At 42.1% G+C, this 20,722-nt stretch overlaps 1 long non-coding RNA gene and 1 pseudogene across 1 annotated transcript; one reads left to right on the top strand and one right to left on the bottom strand.

The window, feature by feature from the left end:
• Positions 1–2,290: 2,290 nt before the first annotated feature.
• On the bottom strand, positions 2,291–12,390 carry LOC139037516 (uncharacterized). Its single transcript, XR_011490386.1, has 2 exons — positions 12,273–12,390; positions 2,291–5,271 (listed from the first exon to the last, which is right to left on the bottom strand). It is a non-coding gene; the product is annotated as an uncharacterized lncRNA (long non-coding RNA).
• A 3,378-nt stretch (positions 12,391–15,768) lies between these two features.
• Positions 15,769–17,164, top strand: LOC110151797 (hypoxanthine-guanine phosphoribosyltransferase pseudogene; annotated as a pseudogene).
• The last annotated feature ends 3,558 nt before the right edge of the window (positions 17,165–20,722 follow it).

A 20,722-nucleotide genomic window follows, 5' to 3' on the forward strand; every position in this document is an offset into this window, starting at 1 on the left:
TTCTTGTTAGCATCTGTGGCATTAATAGTGGATGAGTTTTCCAAGAGTAAAAAGCTTCTTGGCAGGAGCCTTCTTCAAAATCTAAAGTCTGAATAGCTCTGAATAGCACAATGGAAAACTTTCTCACAGAACTGCATATCTAGATGCTTCTCCAGTAAATTCTAGCAGTCATTTAAGTAAGAAATAGTACCTATCCAACAAAACACTAAAGAGAAAATTCACTTGCTAACTCATTTTACGAAAATAATATTGATCCATAGACCTGACACTGTCCCTCTTAGAATTCCAGCAATTTTTAGAAGTTGACAGGCTGATTTTAAAATATGTTTGGAGATGCATATGACCTAGAAGATAGCGGTGAACTTGTTAAAACAAAACTGACAAAAGTCTAACAAAAAGTTAGACTTGAACTTCTTGATTTCAAAACTGAATGCTGCAATACTCAAAACTGTGGTTTGGCAAAAGGAAAGCCCTGTGTATGTGTTCAAATGATCTACTAACATGCCAAGGCAGTTAGGGGAGAAAGGACATCTTCAGCAAATAATGCTGCAACAACTCTGTGTCCCACTGGAGAATAAACTTAAACTTTTACCTCACACAACACAACAATTAACTTGAAATAAATGGATCTAAATGCAAAAGCTAAAACTATAAAACTTCTAAAACAAGAAAAAATCTTCACAACCTTTGAGTAAGTAAAGATTTCTTAGAATACAAAGTACACCATAAAAGGAAAAAAAATTGATCAGCTGTTAAAACACATGCTCTTTGAACATGGTTAGGAAAATGAAAAACCAAGCTGAAGATGGGGGGTAGGAAATTCACAATAAATTTATCAAGTAAAGGCCTTGTATTCAGAATATGTAAAGAACTCATGCAACTCAATATTATGACAACCCATTAAAACCACTTTCAGTACTGAATACAAGGCCTTTACTGGATAAATTTATTTACATTAGGCGTGGTGTATACATACACCACGCCTAATGAGCACATGAGAAGTTGCTGAATATCATTAGTCATCAAGATGCAAATGAGAACTGATACCACCACACACCTGCTGGAATGATTAAAAGACTGACATTACCCCAAGAATGCAAGGGTGGTTCAGCCTAAGAAAATCAGTGTAATTCATCACATTGATAGGATAAGGGGAAAGAACTTCATGATTTTCCCAACTGATGCAGAAAAAACATTTGACAAAATTCAACATTCTTTAGTAAAATTAAGGACATTAAGAAAAGGAAAATTAAGACAGCAATTTCATTTGCAATGGAATCTGAAAGAATAAAATACCCAGGAATAAATTTAACCAAGGAAGAGAAAATTGTACATTGAAAACTACAAAACATAAAAGAAATTAAATAATATCTATATAAATGGAAAGGTATCGATGAATGGGGAGATATTGTTAAGTTAATAATACCTAAAGTGATCTACAGATTGAATATAATCCCTATCAAAATTTTAAGAGCCTATTTTTCCAAAGTAGAAACACCAATTATAAAAATTATATGGCAGTGAAAGGGGGCCCGAAAAGCCAAAACAGTCTTGAAAAAAGACAAAATTGGAGGACTCACATTTCCCAACTTCAAAACCCACTACAAAACTTCAGTAACCAAAATGGTGTGATGCTGGCATAAAGATAGACCTGTAGACCAGTGGGGGCTTCCTTTGTGGCTCAGCTGGTAAAGAATCACCTGCAATGAGGGAGGCCTGGGTTCGATCCCTGGGTTGGGAAGATCCCCGGGAGAAGGGAAAGGCTACCCACTCCAGTATTCTGGCCTAGAGAATTCCATGGACTGTATAATCCATGGGGTCACAAAGAGTCAGACACGACTGAGTGACCTTCACTCACTCACTCATAGACCAATGGAATAGGATTAAGAATCCAGAAATAAGCCTGTACCTCTTTGCCCAGTTGATTTATGATAAGGGCATCAGGTTCATTCAGTGAGGAAAGAAATAGTTCCAAGACACCTGGATTTCCACATGCAAAAGAATGAAATGGAACCCCTGCCTCACAACATATACAAAAATCATCCCAAATGGATTGATAATCTAAATATGAGCTAAATCCACAAAACTCAGGGGTGTATACAGCATAAGGGTACATCTTCATAATGATGAATTTGGGAATGGATTCTTAGGTATGACACAAAAAGCACAAGAAACAAAAGAGAAAACAGGTAAATAGGACTTCCTCAAAAAATATTTTTTAAATTTGTGTATCAAAGGAAATTATCAAGATAATGAAAAGACAACCCACAGAAAGGGAGGACATATGTGCAATTCAGATATCTGGTAAAGGTTTAATATCCAGAATATAGAAAGATCATTGATAGTTCAACAAAAAGACAAGCAACCCAATTTTAAAATGGGCAGGAGACTTGAATACACATTTCTCCAAAGAAGATCTACAAATGACCAATAAATACATGAAAAGATGCTCAACATCATTGATCATCAGGGAAATGCAAATCAAAACAACAAGATGAATGAAATGGTACATACTAAAACATGGACAAACCTCAAAAACATGTCATGTGAAATAAGCCAGAAACAAGAACAAATAGTGTGATTTGACTTAAACATCTGCTAATAGGTAAATTCAAAGAGACATGAAGTAGAACAATGGTTAACAGGGGCTGAGGGAAGGGGGAGAGGAAAGTTATATGGGTATAAATGTAAAAGCTAAAACTTACTGTGTCTGTTTGGAGGAGAAAAAAAATTTTTTTAAGATACTGGTGGCGTTGCTTCACAACTTTGTAAATATACTTATTGCCACTGAATTGTACACTTGAAAATAGTTAAGATGGCAAATTTTATGTTACACATATTTTACCACACATGCATGTGTGCACACTTGCTACCAAGTGTTGGTGAGGATGTGAACCAACCAAATTCTCATACACAGCGAGGGGGAATATGAAATGGCACCAACCATTTGGAAAACAGCTTGGTAGTTTCTTATAAAGTTAAGTACAGATCTCCGCATGACTCAGCAATTCCACACCTAGGTTCATACCTAAGAGAGATAAAATGGACAAAAGTCCATAGCAGCCATAATAGCCAAAAAATGGAAACACCCCATAGTTCATCACTAACACAATAGACTATTATTCAGCAATAAAAAAGAACAAACTATGGATACACAAACAAACATGGTTGAGTCTCACAATAACTATTCTGAGTTAAAGAAGCCAGGAACAAAAGACTGTATATTGTATGTTTCCAGTTATATGAAATTTTAGAAAGTGCAAACTAATCCCATAGTAACAGAAACAGATCCTTGAGGGGCAAAGGATGGTGGGAAGATGAATTATAAAGGTCACAGAGCAACTTCTGAAATTGATAGAAATGTACCTTGATTGTGGTCATAGTTTCACGGGTTTATACATCTTTCAAAATGCATTGTACACTTTACATAGATGCAGTTATGTGCATAAATTATACCTCAATAAAACTGTTATTAAAAAAAGAAGTTCAGTTTGTAGCTTCACAGCATCTCAAGGTATCATGAGTGGTAAGGGAATCGTTGCTATAAGAATACTTTATTCCCTTTCACTGTTGTTGCTTATTTGGGCTACACAAAAGTTTTGGTGACTTCCAAGTACCTCCGCTTGTTTGTACAAGACCTAACTACTACACAACTGTCTACTTAGAAAGTGTCACAATAAGGTCCCTAGTTTGAAATGCCTTGATTTCAGTCCTAAGTCTGTTCACAGCTTTTGGATCTCTCTGGCTCCTTCAGAAATGTTGGGATGGTGATTTTTTTTCTATGCTTAAAAAATGCATAGAGAAAAGACTATGCTTTTTTTTTTCTACTTGATGTAGCAGTCCAAATTTCAAACCCAATCTAATTATAGGTATTCTGTAAGGACAACCTGATCTCCCTCTGACCGGAATACATTGATCAAGAGTGAGGTTTTGTGATTTTATTGCTTTTCTTAATTGCCTTGGATCAAGGGTCAGGAAGAAGATATGCACTTAGGAAGCAGAGAAGGCTCATATCATTCATCAGAATGATGACAGCCCATAAATGGCTGGTTGTTATTTTCCAAATACAAGATTGGGGGGTTGACAAGATCTGCACAAACTAAACAAGGAAGGAAAAAAAAAAAATCCTTGCCTAAGCTCTGGTCCGGATAGGAACTTAGTCCAAAAGTAACTATAAATATAGGCAGTCTGCTTTTTATTTAATTTCATTTTTTCTTGATTGGAAAAACTAAATTATCAAGATAGGAATAGTAGTTCAACCATCACTAGAGAGGAGATTAGGATATAGGATAGTTTGGTGGTAAATAAAAGGCAAAGAAGGGAGGCAGTCCCCACAGTTGGAATCTGGGTGATGAATGAGATCACAACAACTAGCTGTTTAGTCTCCTCTCTGCACTTCAGCTTCCCCTTCTATATATTTATTTTTTTTTAATATTTTATTTATTTATTTGGCTGTGCCAGGTCTTAGTCACAGCACACGGGATCTGGGATCTTTAGTTGTGGCATGTTAGATCTACTTCCCTGACCAGCGATCAAACCCAGGCCCCCTGCACTGGGAGTTATAGCATTTTAGCCACCAGACCACCAGGGAATTGCCCCTTCTATGTATTTCTAACGTAACTTCATGATCTTTTGAACAACCAAAAGCTTTCTATTTGCCATCATGGAGGAAGGACCACTTGGAAGTCTGTATTTGGTGGATAAATGCAATGGCGGCATCAGGGTCGGCGGAGGTTCTTTGAAGTTGTGCATGAGGATAGGAGGTGGAAATCCACTCAGAGACTTGAAGTGCCAACTTTGCCCAAAGCCCCTTTGGAGGAAGAGACTGCCAGGTGGTCCATTCTCAACAAAGTGCTAAGTGCTGTGGTCCATCATCCTAAAACTCAGGTCACAGTTGTTTAGATCTGGGGCTTGGTGCCCCAGCCTGATGCATTCCTTCAAGTCTGAACATGAGGAAAGATAGTGATCTGGACACATGTCTAGTCTCCAAAACAACATTGAATCAGGAGTTTCAGTTAATAGTATCTGCCTCAGCAGATGCTCTCTCAGATCCTTTGAATTTGGGGTCCAGACTTTGTATCCAGCCCTGGCAAAGAGGAAGGAGGAGAAGTGGGGCAGTCATCAGAGAAACCACATCAGCTGCAGTCCCCCAAACAACGGAGCCTCCAGAGCAGAGAGCGGAAACGTCTGGAATCACCAAGATCCATCACCCAAACAACACTCCATTTCCAGAAGCCCTGGCACTTGGTGACCTTGGAAAGTGTCTCTTTCCTGCAAAGGAAGAGGAAAAACTAGCTATGCAGCAGCTCTTGTATGTAAGTATTGCCTGGCTCTTTATTTTATTTTATTTTTTTATTAGTTGGAGGCTAATTACTTTACGATATTGTAGTGGTTTTTGTCATACATTGACATGAATCAGCCATGGATTTACATATATCCCCCCTTCCACCTCCCCCTCTACCCAATCCCTCTGGGTCTTCCCAGTGCACCAGGCCCAAGCACTTGTCTCATGCATCCAACCTGGGCTGGTGATCTGTTTCACCCTAGATAATATATATGTTTCAATGCTGTTCTCACGAAACATCCCACCCTCGCCTTCTCCCACAGAGTCCAAAAGTCTGTTCTGTACATCTGTGTCTCTTTTTCTGTTTTGCATATAGGGTTATCGTTACCATCTTTCTAAATTCCATATATATGCGTTAGTATACTGTAATGGTCTTTATCTTTCTGGCTTACTTCACTCTGTATAATGGGCTCCAGTTTCATCCATCTCATTAGAACTGATTCAAATGAATTCTTATTAATGGCTGAGTAATATTCCATGGTGTATATGTACCACAGCTTCCTTATCCATTCGTCTAGGTTGCTTCCATGTCCTGGCTATTATAAACAGTGCTGCGATGAACATTGGGGTGCACGTGTCTCTTTCAGATCTGGTTTCCTCGGTGTGTATGCCCAGAAGTGGGATTGCTGGGTCATATATTGCCTGGCTCTTTAAGACCATGTTCCTTTAGAGTTATCAGGTGGGCATTGTTATGTCTGAAATGAAGCTGGGATCCAAGGAGTTCCAGTGACTTCCTTAAGGTCAAGATCAAGAGAATAAGTCAAAGATTCTCCACTTATGAACTTGAAGATGGAAATATCTACAGAGCATTTCTCCTGGGGGTGCCACTGCATCCTCCTCCTACTGTTTTTTATTTCCTACAACTTTGTACACTAGATCACTATTACTCTGGGTCTTTGCTGCTGTTTAGTTGCTCAGTTGTGTCCGACTCTTTTGTGACCCCAAGGGCTGTAGCCCACCAGGCTCCTCTGTCCATGGGATTTCCCAGGCAAGAATACTAGAGTGGGTTAGAGTAGGTTTCCTTCTCCAGGGGATCTTCCTGACTCAGGGATCGAACCTGGGACTCTGGCATTGGCAGGCAGATTCTTTACTACTGAGTCACCAGGGAAGTCCACTCTGGGTCTTACATGTGGGAAAAAAACAGCAGAGGCAGTTGCCCCGTACTGCAGGCCACAGGCACGGGGCAGCTGGTGTGCGGGGCTTTTGTAAGGGACCCTAGGGGATCCTGGTGAGAAGGCAGAGACTTCCCTGGCAAACAGTCTAAACATAGCCTAGGGATGCCAGATAAAATACAGGATGCCAGTGATCACATGAGACAAATTTATACTACACAATTGTTGGTTGTTTATCTGAAATTCAAATTTAACTGGGCATCCTATATTTTTGTTTACGAAATGAAGGCAACCCCTCTTGGTGCCACAGCATAGCACGGACTCCGAGGACGAGAGGGAGCAGTGACTTAGGCGCCAGGAGCTCTGGGGAGCAGCGTTCAGCCCCCTTTTCTGGACTCCCTCAGCACCTGCAGTTTCTTGGTGTATAGACAGAAGACAGTGCATCAACTCAGCGATTAGAATCAACGTGTCTACAACAGGGCAGAAAGCGGCCAGAATTTGTTGGTCAAAAAGATCCCCTGGAGAAGGAAATGGCAACCCACTCCGGTCTTCTCGCCTGGAAAGTCCCATGGACAGAGGAGCCTGGCGGGCAGCCTGCGGGGCTGCAAACAGTCTGACACAGCTGAGCAGGTGCACACAGGTAGTACTCAAAACTTAGTCTGGAGGCTTTAAAGGGCTTTCAGTCTAACACAGAAAGGAGAATTCAATCAGAGCTTAGAATGTGATGCCAAAAAATTAATGTAGTAAAAACCTTCCGAATGTGGATCTGTGTGATGTTTGTCCTACGGTGCTCGTGACCGTCAACAATCTGAATTCATGGAATTGTGTTTTACTCCTGGCTTTCAGATGGCACCACCTAATAACGACGGAAGATGAGATGGTTGGATGGCACCACAGACTCACTGGACGTGAGTTTGAGCAAGCTCTGGGAGATATTGAAGGACAGGGAAGCCTGGTGTGCTGCCATGGGGTCACAAAGAGTCGGACACGATTGAGTGACTGAACAACAACAATGACACAAATAGAAAATATGTCCTCTACTACTCCTTTTTTTTAGCTCCTAGGTCATCGAGTTTTTATTGAGCCCTTGTTCCCGATATATGACTGGGGTGGTTGTACCTAGCCAAAACTAAATTATTCATTTCCTCCTCTAATGAAAAAAGATGGATGGCTTTTCCATTTGGTGTATCCATAGGCTTAGCTTTCGACTGCTACTGCTCTTCACCAACAACAACCTTTTAGCCCCTCTGCCTTTTTGTTCTCACTCAGGGAAAGCAGATTCTCAGGATGAGAGCTTTGGTCTTCTCTGTCTGACCTTCTCTCGGGACAGCAAACCCCATTTTCTGTTTAAAATGATTACTCATAAATAGAAGTACATTAGCGGTGGCCAAAATCCATCTGGTCGCTTCCCTTCTGCGCAGAGTGATGAATTGGCAAAAGGACAGGAAGGGGAGGGTGGGGGAGCAGGCCAGGCCGGGCCCTGCAGAGCCACAGTCTGGGCACAGATGCTAGGCTCCTGGTGCGGCCTGGGAAGCACCCTCCCCAGAGCTTTCTGGCTGCAGCAGATATAATACAGGACGCAGTAAATGCCATGTCTGCCTACACGTCTGCAAAGCAGCCTTAATTTGTCAGAGGCAAAAATAGTAAGAAGAGAGGGGAAAACAATGAAAGATAAACCGGATTTCAGAAATCATGCATTTTGAGCATGTGTGTGTTTCCCCCGTCTGGTTAGTTACTATTCAGTCTAGCAAGGCATAAACACTTAAGAGATCAATCATTTAAATAACAATAAATTCATATGGCTAACATCAAAATGGTAAAAAACAAAAATCCCAAGTGCAAGCCTGAATGAGGACAGAGTGGGGAGAGATGAGAGGTGAAAAGGTGAAAGGGAAAGTCACTCGATCGTGTCCCACTCTGTGACCCCATGGGCTGGGTCTTCAGGCTCAGACTGATGCACCTGCCAAACATTCCTCCTTGTAATCATGTAAGACAAGAGTTGATGTCTCAGAAGCTCATCTGGAAACTGAAAACTGGGGTCATTAAATTCAGATGACCCCCTGAATTCTCCAGGCCAGAATACTGGAGTGGGTAGCCTTTCCCTTCTCCAGGGGATCTTTCCAACTCAGGGATCAAACCCAGGTCTTCCACATTGCAGGTGCATTCTTTACCACCCAAGCCACAAGGGAAGCCCAAGAATACTGGAGGGGGTAGCCTATCCCTTCTCCAGGGGACCTTCCCAACCTGGGAATCGAACTGGGGTCTCCTGCATCGCAGGCGGACCCTTTAGCAACTGAGCTATCAGGGAAGCCCTGAGATGAGAGGTACCTGTCTGCAAAAGCCTTTGTTCCGAAGGTGCTCACACAGCCAACAGACCTCCGCCCAGCACCTGTTTCCCTTCCCCCGAGGCCCAGAGACAGTGTCCCCGGGGAAACTTCCACAACAACCTTCCAGTGACCTCACATTCTGCGTGTTGTCTTAGCTACAAGGTGGAAAGTGCAGTCAGCCACCACATTCTTTCTTGGGTTACTTATGGGTTAGGACCCTCCCACACCTCGCCCTTTCCTCCTTAAATATTCTAGCTCCTATTTCTAATAGTATTGTTTTTCCCTACATTGTCACCTACAGGTTTGTTTGTTTTTTGTTTTTTTTTAGTTATTCTGTGAAATACTCTGGTGAAAATGAAAAGTTTTATTATTCCCATTAAGGGTAAATTGAGAGAAGTAAGAAGCCTCAGAAGACCTCAAAAGGAGAGAAACCCAGTTTTCAATTTCCAGATGCCTTTCTGAGACATCAGCTCTTGCCTCACATGATTACAAGGAGGAATGTTTGGTGGGTTCACCAATCTGAGCCTGAAGACCTCATGAAAACACATGGACCGCTGGAGAAGAGGATGGAAGTGGGGGCCGGGAAGGGCACAAAGCCTGTCATCAGCAGCTGTTAATGCAGGTCCTCAAAGTCAGTTAAACCAATGAGGAGTCAGGCACTGGGGAGAAAACCTTTTGCTTTCTTTGGTAATGTTTCTAAATCTACAGATGGGGACAAGGAGGTGAGGTGCATTATTTTTCATATTTTCTAGTAAGTTTCAAAGAGAATTACTGACATGCTATTTCAATGCCTCTCATGCTTTCTGCAGCAGTGATCACTGGAGACAAGCTAGGCCCTTGCCCTTGAAAAAAGTGGAGTTGGTGGCTTGGAGAAGGCCCTCCTTACAACCTGGGGAGGCTGACAGCATGGCAGGTGGGGATTCAGCAGCGCCCCTCTGGGGTGAGGAGGGATTAGCACCCAGATAGATTCCAAAGTGGACCCCATGCTGGAGAGAGGGAGAGCTGCAGACAAGCGGTTTGAAACAGGCAATACCAGTCGCCAGAGGCACGGAGGTAAACATGGCTCAGAGAACTCCCAGCCAATCAGAGCATGACTCCTCTCTCCTCTCCACCAGTCAAGGGTTTGCAAATGGTAGGCTCCCCTACCAATCAGAGCCAGGCCCTCATCTCCTCGTCTTTCCTCCAATCAAGGCTTGCACCCTCCCGATTGCCCACCAATTCCCCTGCCAAGCAGAGCCAACCTTCTAACTCTTATCTACCAATCAAGGCTGCAGACAAAAAGAAAGCATTTGTCATCAAAGCCCATGGGAATTAGCTTCATGTAGATTGATGGTGACTCTGCATAAATGCTGTAAGTCCAGGTCTCTGCGGCTCTGTTCCTATGATTACAGAAAAGAAGAGAAGAGCAAAGAGAAGGGAGGGCAGGGCAAGGTAGGGCAGTTTTTAGAATTTAAATGTAATAGGATTGTTTTGGCTTTTTTAAAGACCCCTATGTGTGTCTTGAAAATAGAGTGCAGGGTACTAGAGCAAAACAAGTAGAGATCACCCCTCCCTTGCACATGTGGCTTCAAGCTCCCTGTGTCAGAAGGCCCAGCATTCTCTGGGCATGGTCCCACTCTGGACCACATGCTCAGCTGTCTTTTTCCCCTTCTATCCCCCTTCCAGTCATTTGGGTTGATTCTGTTTGGGAGTGTTTGCTTTGGCTCCTCTCCTACTTCTGCAGAAACATTGTCTTTCACATTACCCTTTGCTCCCATAAAACCAGATTAATGGAAGGCCTTCCAGACCATTTCACTGGGCAGTAAAGGTCAGAAACATCACATGAATAAATTGAAAGCATATCAGTTTCACACAAATGTTCCCAAGACTTTTGACATTGCAGACAAAGAAAATTTTTCCTAATTCATTAAATGGAATTTATTGCCCTTTGCAATACAAATCTCTTATTAAAGAAATCAGTCTAGTGCAGTCTCCCCAGTCACTGCCTAATAAAATTATTGTGCAAGTGGAGTATTATTTGGGTGGCGCTTGGTGAGGATGAGGGAAGAAGCAGGTACAGGTTACAAAATTAAAATTTTTTAAAATTTTATTCTAAGAAAACTAGTCTCACAGGTACTTTGAGTTCCAGGATCTGGGCAGGCAGAAATAAAAAAAAATTAAGGGTTCAGTGGACAGTCATTAGGGCTTCCCTGATGGCTCAGGGGTAAAGAATCCACCTGCAATGCAGGAGCTGCAGGAGATGTGGGTTTGATCCCTAGGTGGGGAAGATCCCCTGGAGGGCATGCAGCCCACTCCAGTATTCTTGCCCGGAAAATCCCCACGGACAGAGGAGCCTGGTGGGCTACAGTCCATAGGGTTGCAAAGAGTCAGATACGACCAAAGTGACTTAGCATGCCTGCACAGTCATTAGAAGCCAGTAGTGGTATGTGTTTCCATATGCTAATAGCATGCCTTAGACTACATTCATTACAAATGTCATTTGGAAACCCAGGCTTCTGTGGTAAACACAGTGGTGTGCTTCCAGAGCCTGCCCAGACTTGTTGCCTTAACTGCTGGGGTGCTATGGTGAGATTACTTGGTGACCCAGCTCCAGTTCTAGTTGAGCTATAAAGATTCCTAGAGACAGCTGCTCAGGGAAGCTCTGTGAGTGAGTTTGTTTCATAAATAAACTCCATGGCAGGCTCACATTGTTCACCCTCAGATAAGAGATTCCACAGGCTAGGCCTTGACTGAGAGGCTACTCTTCTGCATACAGGTCTCTTCTGCATCAGGAATTCCCTCAGCTTCCATGAGCCGCCTGTCAAGATCACAGCCCCACCCAGGGGGCCACATCCCATGATGAGTCAAAGCCAGAGACCCTTGTGGGTTCTGCAAGGCTGTGGCTGGGGCTGTACTCAGGTCCACATCTCCCTCTGCCCACTCCTGCTTTGGCCCCTCTCTTCCACAGGTGTTGATCTTGAGGACGCTCCTTTATAAACATCCTGCCCCTAAACTCCACTTCAGAGTCTGCATCCCAAGGAACCCAGCCTGCAAAGAGATTGTGCCAGTTCTCTGCTCTGTGCTGGTGATAGCACAGTTGCAGAGCTGCCTTCAGAATTTGGACAAAGATTTTGTTCCATCCGCAAGGCTCACTGTTAGTCAAAGCTGCCTGAAATGAAATAAGCATCTTTTTTTTTTTTTAGGTTTTTTTTTTTTTTCATTTATTTTTATTAGTTGGAAGCTAATTACTTTACAATATTGTAGTGGTTTTTGCCATATATTGACATGAATCAGGAGATCTTCAAAGAGGAGATGTTCAAAGAAAAACACTGTTAGAAAGATGAGGGGGATGTGAAGTAGTGAAAGCAAGAATCCTAAGGGTGGATGGGCTGGATGCCCTCCAAGTTTTTTCCTGCATCAAGACCTTAATATCTGTATTAGTTTGCTAGGGCTGCCATAACCAAGTACCACAGACTGTGTGGCTTAAACAACAGAAATTTATTTCCTCACCGTTCTGGAGGCTAGAAGTCCAAGATCAAGGTGTCAGCAGGTTTTATTTCTTCTGAGGCCTCTCTCCTTAGGTTAGCTGAGGACTGCTTTCTCCCTGTCTTCAGATAGTCTTCCCTCTGTGTGTCTGTTTTTTTTTTTTAATTTTCTTTATTTAGGCCACGTGGCCTGTGGGATCTTAGTTCCCTCACCAGGGATCAAGCTTGCGCCCCCTGCAGTTGGAAGTGTGTCTTAATCACAGGACTGCCAGGGAAGTCCTTGGTTTGTTTTTTTCCCACAATAGTAAAACATGTTTATCAGTTTTCACAATCAATAGCCAGACAAAAAAATAATAGATAATTACAATTGCAAGCCATAATGGGAACAAGTCTAACTTAACAATATAAAATGATTACATACAATTTGAGGGAGTCTAGAAGAGTGAGGTGGTAAGTGGAAGTGCATACATGCAAATTTTTTATTTACTTACTTTTAATTTTTGGCCACACCTTGTGGTATGTGGGATCTTGGTTCCCTGACCAGGGATTGAACCCACGCCCCCTGCATTGGAAAATGGAGTTTTGATCACTGGGTAAGTCCTTGTGTCTATGTTTTCATCTCTTCTTCTTGTAAAGACTTCAGTTATAATAGATTAGGGCCCACCCATTTAACTTCATTTTACCTTTATTATCTCTTTAAAGGCCCTATTTCCAAAAAGTCACATTCTGAGGTACAGGAGTTAGGCCTTCAATATAAGAATTTCGGAAGGCCACAGTTCAGTCCATAACAAAATCCCGAGGTTTTACTGTATCCTAGATAGACAGTACACTTTAGCACACATCCAGCCCAGTGTTGTAAAAGATCAAATTCAGTAACAGAGCTAGCCAGGTTATGCTTGAAGGAGTAATTGTACAGCTACATAATTAAAGCTGCTGAACAAGAAGCCAATCGCAGCCTTTTTTAAATACATGGCTTCTCTTTATTATAAGCTTTTTTGAAAATTACAGGAAATGGCTCCTTCCCTTAGAGGAATAAAGGATGCTTGATAGCTGTGAGTCATGCAACAATCTTAGCTTTTTAAAATGCTGTTGTTGTCTTCTCTCGTAGCTGTGAGTATCATTATATCCACACTACTTCGTCCAGGAAATCTTAGCATTGGCCAGGCCAGCCAATGTATTTACACCAATGTATGCAGGCAAACATAGACTCTCTACCCAAGAAGGGACAAGGGGGGTTTCTGGACATAAGATCACTGGATTTTCTGAGGACAGTAATCTGAGTATAAAAAGAAAAAGGCTACTGTGATGGCTATGTCTCTTGTATTCACTCCCTATTCATTTACTCATCCATTCAAACAACAGTCACTGGGCTCCAACTACATGGTAAGCATTGTGATAACTGATTTGGGAAAAATAACTTTGTAAAAAAAGCAAAATCCTACCTCCAAAGAGGGAAACTTTTGGTAAGACAAGCTGTACTGCAATAATGATGATGCCATAAAGCCTGGGTTTTGTCATCACAAGGACTGAGCTCAAGGTCCAGCTCCACCTGGGTCAGCTGTGTGACCTTGGGCAAGTCACTCAACCTCTCTAAGCATCAATTTTCTCATTTGTGTAATGAGCATAAGAACTCCTACCTTAGCAGTTTGCATTTCCAAGTGGTAGGCTGGGAAGATTTTGTCCCTCTTTTCCATAACTGCTCTCGGCATCCTCCAAAGCCACCTTGAATCTGTATAAAAATCTAAGTAAAAACAACATGTTTACTTGTCATTTTCTGCTTCCAGTTAGACCGCAGCCCTTAAGTCCCTCCTACATAGCTACCAGTTTACCTCACGTACTGTGAAAATTAAATGAGGCAATGCATGCAATATGCTTTCTCATGTAAATGCCCAGTAAAAGTTAGCATTATTAATGCATTTTGTGGTAAGTACTAGGAGTGTGTAGTGATTAGCTCATCCCAGTCCCTCCAGCCTCCAGCCTTCATCTCAGGAAACTTCCTCCGTGCCAGACAGACCTACACAAGGATGTTCAAGTATGTTACTTGTAAATGGTGTAAGAATTCAGAAGGTAAAGGGTCACTTAATTTTTTTAAGAATGAGGGCTGTTTCTGTGGAAGATGTAAGATTTAATCTGGTCCCTGAAGCATGGTAAATCAATTGAAAAGAATGACATCAACAAAGATGTGTAGATGGGGAAGAGTAAGGCACGTTCCTGTAACATGTGAGTGACCATATCAGACTGAGCTTTGCTGGGTGGGGTGGGACTTTAGGCTAAGAGTAAAGACCAGAGCTAAAACTGAAAGTGTTTTTATAAGATAGGTCTGAAGAGGTTGAGGTGGGTATTCTGTGGTCAGTGAGGAACTACTGACTAACGACAAATCTTAAGCAGATAATTTAGATGATTAGAAATGCTTCAAGGAGATGGCTCAGGTAAGAGCCTTTGGTAACCACTGAGAGTATGGGCTGAATTGGAGCAGGAAGAGGCTAGGCGAAGGGTATCAGTAGCAAAGAAGTTAATGAGATTGTCCAGAGAAGAGAAGATGACGGCCTGAGCTAAAGCAGTGGCTGTGAGACTGGCAAGAAGGCTGAAGAGGGAGAAATCCACCAGGAAGATGTTCTCCTAGGGGGCTTGTGGACAATAGGTGCTAGACAGGGAGCAAGAGGGGGAGAGGAGTCACATGTGTCATGGTCCATTTAGCCACAAACAAAAGTAGAGGAAGTAAGGAAGAGGGTCTTAGAGAAAGAGGGAGACTTTGAATTGGATATCAAAGTTGTTGACAGGAGTTGATGAACTGGACAGACATCCAGAAGAAGACATTCAAGAGACATAGAATTGTCCAGGTCTCAGGATTGAGTCTCTGGGTAGAGACATGAGCTAGGATCCAGCCCTAGAGATATCACCCCAACTGGAGCAGAGGAGACTATTGATGGTGGTGGTAGAGGGAGACAGGAGTGTTTGTAGTCTGAGCAGGAAAGCCAAAGGTGTAGGAAGAGCCAGAGACTAAGGAGAGGACACAGGTTTATGATCCATTCATCCATCCATCCATCCATCCATCCATTTGGATCTTGGGTGTATTAAAGTTTGCCCCAAAGTCCGGAATCTCAAGCTCACTGAGAGAGGCTGCCAGCGAGAAGTCTGCTAGAGGACTGTGGAGCCCCATAGGGGGAGGTCTAACTTCAGGGCTCCAGGCTGCATGGCATGCAGAGCCTCAAGAGATTAAGAAATAAATCAAAGGAACAAGAAGAATCAAGTCTGAAAAAGACTTTTGGATTAGAAAAGCTCTGAGACCAGAAGTCACATTGCAAGAGATTAAAAAAATAAATAGGTGGTGAAAATACGGAAAACCTGGAGATAGAGAATATTGTTCAATTAGCAACTTTTAAAAAAATTATAGTTGACTTACAATGTGTTAATTACTGCTGTCTACCAGAGTGACTCAGTTATTCATACATATATATATATATATATATATATATATATATATATACACGTTATTTTCCATATTCTTTTACTGTATAGCACAGGGAAAGCAATTGCTTTCTAAAATGGCAATACCCCATTGAGGGAGGGAATATCCCCAGGGGGTGCTCAGAGAAGGCAAATACAGAGTTGCCGGGAGAATACACATTTATGCAAATGTTTTGGCTCATAATTTGATAAAATGGCAAATGCCTGAAAAATGTTGACATACACCCATCGTTATATTTCTAGGAATTTATTCCCATAGATAATAAATGATGGCCACAGTTAAGACAGCGGAAAACAGCAGACACTAGGAAGAGCACCGGGTGGGCCCTCTGGCTTCCCCCGCGCTGCCCCGCCGCCTCCTGCCAGGCTGCCCTCGGCCCCTGCACCAGCCAACTCCGTTATGCCGCAGCCCCTGCATCATGATTAGTGATGAGGAACCAGGTTATGGCCTAGATTTATTTTGTGTACCTAACCATTGTGCTGAGGACTTGGAAAAGGTGTTTATATCTCATGGACTCATTCTGGACAGGACGGAAAAGCTGGCCCGGGATGTGATGGAGGATATGGGAGGCCACCACGTCGTGGCCCTCTGTGTGCCCAAGGCGGACCTATACATTCTTTGCGGACCTGCTGGACTGCATTAAAGAGCTGGACAGAAATAGTGATAGGTCCATCCCTACGACTGTAGATTTTATCAGACTAGATTTTTTAAGAGCTGCTGTAATGTCCGGTCAATAGGCACCATCAAAGTCACTGGTGGAGATAATCTCTCAACTTTGGCTGGAAAGAACATCTTGATTGTTGAAGATATAATTGACATGGGCAAAACAATGCAAGCCTTGCTGTCCTTGGTCCAGCAGCATAATCCAAAGATGGTTGAGGTTGCCAGCTTGCTGGTGAAAAGGACCCCTAGAAGCATTGGCTATAGACCAGATTTTGTTGGATTTGAAATTCCAGACAAGTTTGTCATAAGGTATGCCCTTGACTATAATGAATACCTCAGGGGTTTGAATCATGTTTGCGTCATTAGTGAAACTGGAAAAGCAAAATACAAATCTGAAGCTGAGAGTTAAGGCTGAGTTTGGTAACATCTGGAGTCCCATGGAAATCACCAGTAAAATTACTAAATCTTCTAGTTCTATGGCCAGCTGCTTAGCAGAGCTTATTGCATGTATCTTCTAAGAATTTTATCTGTTTTGTGTTTTAGAAATGTCTGTAGCTGCATTCCTGAACTCTTTTATTTGCACTGTGAGCCTATAGACTGTCAGTTCCCTTTGAGGTGGATTGTTGTTGGACTCATGAATGAAAAATCTCTTAAACCACACCACTATTGAATAAAAATATTGAAATTACATCTGTGAGAAACATTTAAAGAGGAGGATATGTTCATTTTTAATTGATATTTTAATTTTTATATACTGAATAAAGAATAGAAGTGATTGAATATTATTAATTATACCACTGTGTGTTTAGAAAAGTGAGAACCAGTGTTTTATATCAGTGACAGTATTTAGAGGTGTTATTATATTGGATAAACTCTCTGTCCTGGAACTATTTTTGTAGGTTTCAGTAGTAATAACTATGCTCCTGCTTGTTCAGGTTATTTCCAGTGAATCTTTGTCAAAAGTTCCTTTTAAATACAGGTCAATAAATTATAAAAAAGCTACCATTTTTTGATGGGTTTCTCTGGTGGCTCAGATAGTGAGGAATCTGCCTGCAGTGCAGGAGACGTGGGCTTGATCCCTGGGTCAAGAAGATCCCCTGAAGTAAGAAATGGCAACCCACTCCAGTATTCTTGCCTGGAGAATCCCATGCACAGAGGAGCCTGGCAAGCTATAGTCCATGAGGTCACAAAGAGTTTAACATGACTAAATGAGTAACACTTACTTTCACCTCTTTTGAACTCTTCAGTATAAAAATTCTTAAAATAATAACTGACTCTTTAAAAGAAAAAAGATATTATAAAGTAATTAGCCTCCAACTAATAAAAAAAAAAGATTGTCATTAAAGGGAAAAAAAAAAGATCAATAAAATTAAAAGTTGATGAAGGAAAAAAAATAATAAAAAAAATAAAAGAAAAAAGATAGAAAACATTAAATATCTAATAAAAATTGGTTAAATACAGTCATTTTGAGATAGCAATCATAAAATATATATTTTAACAATATCATATGACAAAATGTCCAAGATACATTAAATGGGAAATTATTTTATAACAGTGAATGCAACATGCCACCAAGTTTATGAAGATGTGTGTTGTACACACACAGGAATTTAGGCATCATCAGGACAGTTAATTTAAAAGTGGTCATCTCATGGTTGTGGAATAATAGGCAATCTTTTTCCTTCTGATACCTTTTTGTATTTTCCAACTTTCTCTAATATACAGATAATGCTTTTCAAACAAAAAAGTAAGTTTGAAATTAAAAAGAAAGAAGAGGTAACTGGAAAGAACAGCAAGGTCAAGAGAAGTGTGCAGATAAGAGAAGGTGTGTGGGGAGGAGGGACTGAGGATGAGGGAGAGGAATGACTGATGGCCTGTGCTCCCCAGAAGAGGAGGGAGAGAAAGAGACCAAGGGCTCAGGGGCAGAGAAGAGAAGTGAGGGTGAGGGGACAGAGAAGAAAGGTTAGAGACGCCTGAGGTCATTCTGAGTGACCGAGGTCTTCTCCATCAAGTCAGTGGCTGAACAGGTGATGAGCAAGGGAAGGAGGTAGGTGGAATACGGGGAGTCTTCCAGATATGGCTCAGCAATTGACCAAGAATCCCTCAAACTCTCAAGAAAGCAAGTAGATCCAGTTATGCAAATGTATGACCTGAGTCACCCCTTCTGCCAGAAGGATCACCTCCCCAGGGAGTGCCTGTGGGTAGCCCTGGGAGCTCGTTAATCAGCATTTTAAATTGGACAAAGATTCATTGTCGTTTCCATCTACACCAGCTCAGCTTTTCACTGAAGCTGGGATCCCAGAGGGCCTCTGATCTGTCTAGGTCGGCAGAGATGGTGACTGCTTCCCATGCCCGGAGTTCAGAATCAGAACAAAAACACGGTCTTGTCCCCATTCTCTAGGAGAAGCAAATTCACATGATTAAGACCTCAAAATGGTTAAGCAGCTAGACCAGGCCCTCCCTCAGGCCCCCGAGGGTTCTTTAGTTAATATTTTAGAGCTGTGGGAATATTCTTCCATTTATTCATTTATCGAAATATTATTACTCAGTACCTGGCACTTTGGGCATTCAGAGATCAGTAGGATGGGAAGTTCCACTTACGGTGTTGATGGGCTGGGTTTCCAGGATGGAAATGAGCTCCCCATTCCAGCCATATCACTTCTTCCTCCTCCCACATCACAGCTCCAGAGCTGCCTCTTCCAGCGCAAACCAGTGAGCTTTCATTCTTCTCCAATGCCTGGGTCAGTATGTTGGGTTAAATGCTATTTACCATCATGCAAAAATAAGTGAAGTTGTTTATTTCTTCTGTACAGCAAAGTGACTCAGTTATACTGAGTCATACATACATATATGGGGGCTTCTCGGGTGGTGCTAGTGGTAAACAACCTGCCCGCCAATGCAGGAGACATAAGAGGCATGGGTTTACTCCCTAGGTTGGGAAGATCCCCAGGAGGAAGAAATGGCAACCCACTCCAGTATTCTTGCTGTAAAATCCCATGGACAGAGGAGCCTGGTGGGCTATAGTTCATAGGGTCACAAAGAGTCAGACACGAATAAAGCAATTTAACACACACATACATGTATATATTCATACTCTGTTCCATTATGGCTTGTTAAAGGATATTGAATATAGTTCCCTGTGCTATACAACTGGACTTTATTGTTTATCCATCCTATATGTAATAATTTGCGTCTGCTAATCCCAGACTCCAATCCTTCCCTCCCCAACTTCTCTCTCCTTTGGCAACCCCAAGTCTTCTATGATGTGAGTCTGTTTTATGGTGTGAGTCTGTTGTTGCTTCATTGATTTGTGTCCTATTTTAAATTCCACATACTTCAATAAAATTAAAATAATAATAAAATGTTCTGTAAAACTGAGAAAAAAAGTTAATTTCATGAGAACCTTGCAAGGCAACTTTAGAATAAGACCCAATGAACCCACCACAGCTCTGACACATAGCACCTTCTATCTGGAGTTTATACCAGTCTAGACAACAAATATCTCTAGCATGGAGCTCGGGATATTTTAATTCATGTTTGTTGAATGAATAAATGATTCAATAAATATACACCTGCAAGGGCCTGGCACACTTGATCTTGTGCTGTTGTTTATTTTTTTATGTCTACTCAACTCAATTAGAAGTTTCTTGGGGTCTGGGAACCTGGCTTATTTTGCCTTTGTAACCTGCCCTCTGCCTTCCCAGGGGTGTTTATTAATAATCATGAGAGTCCCTCTGGAGTTGAGGGACTCACCTGTCTCCTGGGGTGTAGACACCAGCTCCACTTTCCAAGGTAGCCTCTCCTCTCTCTGCTCTCCTCTCTTGTCCCTCACACCCCTGCAGGCAACGTCAGATGTTACCTGTACAGATGTTACCCCGGAGGGGCCTCCTCCAGGGCCATCTGCGTCCGGGACTTTCTAACCGCTAGAGGGCAGAATTAACTTGAAACACAGGTATGGCTAAGGGAGAGGATGGTCTACAATTTATGGAACAAACTAGGATACTTTGGAGCTGTTCTACTTACTCCAGGACAGTAGATGCAAACAGGGGTTGTCCCATGCAAACTAGGACATATGGTCACCTTACTAATGAATCGAAGGGCCTAGAAGAAAGAGATTGTTTTGAGGAAGGTGGAAACCTTAGGGCTGCTCATTTGCACAGGACTAACCCCTGGGGGTCTTCCAAATAGCTTACAGTTACCCAAGGGCCTGAAATCACACGGAGGATGTCTGTAAATACAAACCTGTGAGTAGCTTTTCGCAGAGGAATACATAGCTCTTTGTGTTTACCATCTCATCTTTCCTCTTGTCTGTGGCAATAGGAGTGTTGCAGATAGGGTATTTA

The sequence above is a fragment of the Odocoileus virginianus genome, chromosome 11 (assembly GCF_023699985.2).
Source record: "Odocoileus virginianus isolate 20LAN1187 ecotype Illinois chromosome 11, Ovbor_1.2, whole genome shotgun sequence".
NCBI lineage: Eukaryota > Metazoa > Chordata > Mammalia > Artiodactyla > Cervidae > Odocoileus > Odocoileus virginianus.